A 6000-nucleotide genomic window follows, 5' to 3' on the forward strand; every position below is an offset into this window, starting at 1 on the left:
AATATTTTTTTTTAACAAAAACAGAAGCACTTTCATAACAGAGGATATCAAGGCTGAACACAACCGTCCTCTCATCCAACATTCACACTTCCAGTGAGGGTCAGTGTTCAATGATCAGAAGTGGGAACTTGACCAAATAGCCCTTAGCTAACCCAAGAACTCTTTTTGGAACATGTGAGGTGAATAAGCTAAACTTCAGTATTAAATAGCTGTGGTAATAAAATCATGGAAGTAAGCTGTGGGTATGTTAACAAAAGATGAATACCAGTTTCAAGCAAGAACATGGGATAGAGCAGAGTTAATAACTTTTGGGAATGAAGGTCAGCTGTAATTTTGTTGGAAAGTTATAAATAGGAGAAGCGGGACTAATATCCCTGCAGAAGGCTGGGATAATGGGCACTTCACAGGAGCCATTAGCCATCAGGGACACCTTATGTCTCCAGTGTAAAAACATACTGTCTTTGTGTTACAACAACTGCACCTGATAACTGCTCTAACAGTCAAAGTAGATGATGTAAGGGGGATCAGAAGACCCAAACCTGCATAAGCAGAGATATTGTGTACATAGCATCTCTGTCATTGGGAAATGAGTTTTGGTTGTAAGCCAGTGATAGGTTTAGTACATTTTGACAGTTTTTGATCCACAGTAAGGGAGTTCCGAAGAAGGGTCACTGACCCGAAACGTTAACTCTGCTTCTCTTTCCACAGATGCTGCCAGACCTGCTGAGTGAATCCAGCATTTCTTGTTTTTGTTTCAGATTTCCAGCATCCGCAGTATTTTGCTTTTATAAAAAAGGGTGACTGAGTGAATGTGTGTGTATGATTCTGCAGTCCCCCAACCTCTGCATATTCTATGCTTTGTAGACTCATCACTCTGAAAAAAAAATAAAGTTCTCTGCTTGAACAATATGTGACTACTTTGACAAGTTTGCCCCAGCATCCAAGGCAGTTATCTATGGACATCAGCTCTGCAGTCAATTGTAGCTCAATAGAAAGCTTTCATTATCTGAGATAATGCTGTCTCCACATCATTGGTTACTTTTTCTCACTCTCCATTGGAAAAAAACAAAATAAATCATTGGGATTACCAGCACAGTACATGAGCATGGGAGATTATGGTCCTCAGGCATGAGAAGAAGAAATTGGAGGAGTTTTGGGCTAACTGTAGTCCAGTTGGTAGACTTGTGGGTCATTCTTGGGCACTCAGTGTATGTGATAAATCAAACCTGATCAGTGACCCAAGAGATACTTAGATAGACAGTGTCAGCTGTCTCTCAGTGGGTAAACACTCTTGCTTGTGAATTGGAATGTTTGTGGGTTCAAGTCCTGCTCCAAAGACTTGAGCACATAATCTAGGTTGGCACTGCAGTGTAGTACTTAGAGAGCACTACACTGTCAGAGGTGTTGTCTTTCAGACGAGATGTTAAACCAAGGCTCCCTCAGATAGATGTAAAATGTCTCATGGTATTATTTTGAAGAAGAGAAGGGGAATTCTGTTTGCTAGTTTCCTGGCTAATATTTATCCCTCAATCAGCATTACTAAATAACAAATTATCTGGTTGTAATGACATTGCTGTTTATGGGAGCTTGCTATGCACAAATTGGCTGCTATGTTTCCTGAATTACAACAGTGACTACACTTCAAAAAATACTTGTTTGGCTGTAAAGCACTTTGAGATGTCCTGAAATCATGAAAGACACCATATAAATGCAAGTTCTTTTCTTACAGATATCCATATGATTAACTGAAGTATCTGTGGAAAGTTTGCTTAAAAATAAAGAGCTCCATATTGATGGCATCTGTCATTTCATCACACAATTACTGCTGAGTGACAAAGGTACATTTAGCTCTTTTAGTGTCATTATTCATGCCTTTATAGTGAGCACTAAATATGTTTTTCCAATACAGCTTTAACATAATGGTGCATGCTCACCAAAATAAGTTACAAATACCAAGTTTGCCAATTAATAGGAAGTAAGCTCCACTCGTTTTGGTTACTCAACTATTTTCCATTTATTTTAACTTCCTTGCACCAGGTGCACTATAGGTTGCCCAGTTTAATTAACATTTTTTCTTCATTCTCAGGATGCAGGCAACACTGGTGGCATTTACTGTCCATCTCTAGTTAGCCTGAAAAGGTGGTGGGTGGGCCGTCTTTTTAAACGGATCTTGCGTTTTGCTGCAACTCAGTAGCTTGCTGGGCCATTTCAGACCCAAGCATGCTGGTGTGGGACTGAAGTCACATGTAGGCCAGACTAGGTAATGATGGCAAGTTTCCTTCCCTAAAGAACATGAGTGAATCGTTTGGTTTTTTTTTTACAACAATCCAACAGCTTCATGGTCATTTTGACTTATACCAACATTTTATCCTCAAATTTGTTAAACTGAACTTATATTCACAAACTGCTGTAATGGGGTTTGGACTCATGTTCCACGAGATTAGCACTCTCGACCTCTGAATTACTAGTCCAGGAACATACCCACTACACTATCGTATGCCCACATTGACAGACCATCTCAATGAACCTAATATTTTTTGACTTATGTTAAAATTATCGTGATATAATATGTGTAAGAATTATTAGCATTGTTTAATGACTGCATAGTTCCGAATGAACCTGGTAAAGCTTGCAATTGGAACATTTTTGTGGAACAAATAATTTTGATGTTTCAATTGACGTAAGCACTTTGCACAAGGTCGAATTAGTGAAAGTAGGATCCAGGGCATAAAAATACAAGTGATGGAAAATTCCGGAATCCAGGTGTGATGCATGGGAGAGTGGAGAAATGTTATGCTGCAATGTTCTTTTTAATTCAATATATGAAATAAAATTGGATATTCTGCATTTTGTTAGAAAAGGGTGCAGTGCCAGAGAACTGACAGATAGGCCAACCTGTATTAAAGAAAGGAGACAGTACATGCCCAGGGAACTATAGATTAACATTGGTAGTAGGAAAAATAATGGAATCCCTACTAAAGGAGAAAATAGAAAAAAATATAGAAACCAAAAATATAAGAATGAATAGTCAACATAGATTTCAAAAGAGAAAGTCTGGCTTGACCAACCTTATTAAATTCTTTGAAAAGGAAATAGAGAGAATAGGTACTAATACCATATGGATTGCAGCAGTTCAAGAAGGTGACTTACCATCACCTTCTCAAGAGCAATTAGGGATGGATAATAAATGGCAGCCTTGCCAGTGATGCTGACATCCCATGAATGAATAAACAAAAAGATAAGGGTAATGTAGTAGATGTAATATATCTACATTCCTAAAAGGTTTTTGATAAGGTACCACATACTAGATGAATGAATAAGGTCAGAGCATGCAGAGTCGGGAGGCAATTAATAGAATGGATAGTTAACTGGCTGAAAGACAGAAAGTAGTAAATCGGTGTAAAGAGTAACAATTTAGTGTTGCAGAAGGTGGGAAGTGAGGCCCCATAAAGATCAGTGCTGGGACCACTGTTGTTCACAATTCATATTAACGATTTATACTTTGGAATCACAAACACAATTTCTAAATTTGTGGATGGCACCAAATTGGATATTCAATACCGAGGAGGAATGCAACAAGGTACAAGAAGGCATTTATAACCTTAAAGAATGGAAATATAATTGGAAAATGAATTTCAAAGTAGATAGCGTGAAATATTACATTTTTGCAAAGAAAGTAACATATTACTTGGAAAGTAAAAATCTGAATGGGGTAGAGGAACAAAGGGATCTGGGAGTACAAATACACAAATCACTGAAGGTTGTGGCAATAAAGACAATAAGGCCTCTAAAAAAGTAAATCAAGTACGAGAGTTGATTTCTAAAGGAATAGAATTGAAAAGTAGAGAAGTTATGCTAAACTAGTATGAGGCCACACTTGGAGTATTGCGTGCAGTTCAGGTTGCCAAATTATAGAAATGATATCTAAGCACTGGAGAGGGGGCAACAATGATTTACAAGAATGATACCATAACTGTGAGGTTATATCTAAGGATGAACAGGCTGTGTCTTTTACACTTGAAAAAGGAAGGTTGAGGGATGACCTAATAGAGTTCTTTAAAATTATGAAAGGCTTTTATAGAGTAGATGCAGATCAAATGTTTCCACTTGTGGGGAAGAGCAATCGTCAAGAAATCAAATAGGGAATTCAGAAGAAATGTTTTTGCCCAGAGAGTGGTAAGAATGTGGAACTCTCTACCACAGGGAATAGTTGAGGTGAATAGTATAAAGGCATGTTAAGAGGAAGCTAGATAAACATATGAGGATGAAGTGAACAGAGGGTTATGCTGATAAAGTTAGTTGAAGAAGGTTGGGAGGAGGCCTGAATGGAGCATAAATGCCAGCATCGATGGTTGGGCTGAATGGCCTGTTGTTCTTCTTTGGCTTCCTTGTCTCAAGAGACAATGGGTAAACACCTAGAGGTGGTCAGTGGTTTGTGGAGCAGTGCCTGGAGTGGCTATAAAGGCGAATTCTAGAGTGACAGACTCTTCCACAGGGGCTGCAGATAAAATTGGTTGTCGGGGCTGTTACACAGTTGGCTCTCTCCTTGCACTTCTGTCTTTTTTCCTGCCAACTGCTAAGTCTCTTTGGCTCGCCATTCTTTAGCCCCGCATTTATGCCTGTCTGCCAGCTCTGGCGATCACTGGCAACTGACTCCTACAACTTGTGGTCAATGTCACAGGACCTCATGTCGTGTTTGCAGACGTCTTTAAAGTGGAGACATGGATGGCCGGTGGGTCTGATATCAGTAACGAGCTCACTGTACAATGTGTCCTTGGGGATCCTGCCATCTTCCATGCGGCTAACATGGCCAAGCCATCTCAAGCGCCACTGGCTCAGTAGGGCGTATATGCTGGGGATGTTGGCCACCTCGAGGACTTCTGCGTTGGAGATACGGTCCTGCCACCTAATGCCAAGGATTCTCCGGAGGCAGCGAAGATGGAATGAGTTGAGACGTTGCGTTTGGCTGACATATGTTGTCCAGACCTCGCTGCTGTAGAGCAAGGTACTGAGGACACAGGCTTGAAACACTCGAACTTTTGTGTTTCGTGTCAATGCGCCATTTTCCCACACCCTCTTGGGCAGTCTGGACATAGCAGCAGACGCCTTTCCCATGCGCTTCTTGATTTCTGCATCAAGAGACAGGCTACTAGTGATAGTTGAGCCTAGGTAGGTGAAGTCTTGAATCACTTCCAGAGCGTGGTCGCCAATATTGATAAATGGAACATTTCTGACGTCCTGTCCCATGATGTTCGTTTTCTTGAGGCTGATGGTTAGGCCAAATTCGTTGCAGGCAGCCACAGTCCTGTCGATGAGTCTCTGCAGACACTCTTCTGTGTGGGATGTTAATGCAGCATCGTCAGCAAAGAGGAGTTCCCTGATGAGGACTTTCCATACTTTGGTCTTCGCTCTAAGACAGGCAAGGTTGAACAACCTGCCATCTGATCTTGTACATGCCATATAATTCTATATAGTGGAGAAAAGGAGGACACTGGATAGAGACATGATAAGAACCAACTATTGAATTCAATAACTATGTAGAAATTTGCAGGCAAAAAATTACTTTTGTATTTCAAAGAACAAAGAACAGGCCATTCGGCCCTTTGAACCTGCTCCGCCATTCATTATGATCATGGCTGATCATCCAACTCAGTAACCTGTTCCCGCTTTCACCCCAAACCCTTTGATCCCTTTAGACCCAAGAGCTATATCTAACTCCTTCTTGAAAACATACAATGTTTTGGCCTCAACTGCTTTCTGTGGTAGCGAATTCCACAGGCTCACCACTCTCTGGGTGAAGAAATTTCTCCTCATTTCAGTCCTGAAAGGTTTACCCGTCTCCTTAGACTATGACCCCTGGTTCTGGACTCCCCCACCATCGGGAACATCCTTCCTGCATCTACCCTGTCAAGTCCTGTTAGAACTTTATAGGTTTCTATGAGATCCCACCACCCCACCCCCCGAGACAGTGAGTGGAGCACTACTTCAGGAACATAGGAA

Source organism: Heterodontus francisci, chromosome 16 (assembly GCF_036365525.1).
Source record: "Heterodontus francisci isolate sHetFra1 chromosome 16, sHetFra1.hap1, whole genome shotgun sequence".
Lineage (NCBI taxonomy): Eukaryota > Metazoa > Chordata > Chondrichthyes > Heterodontiformes > Heterodontidae > Heterodontus > Heterodontus francisci.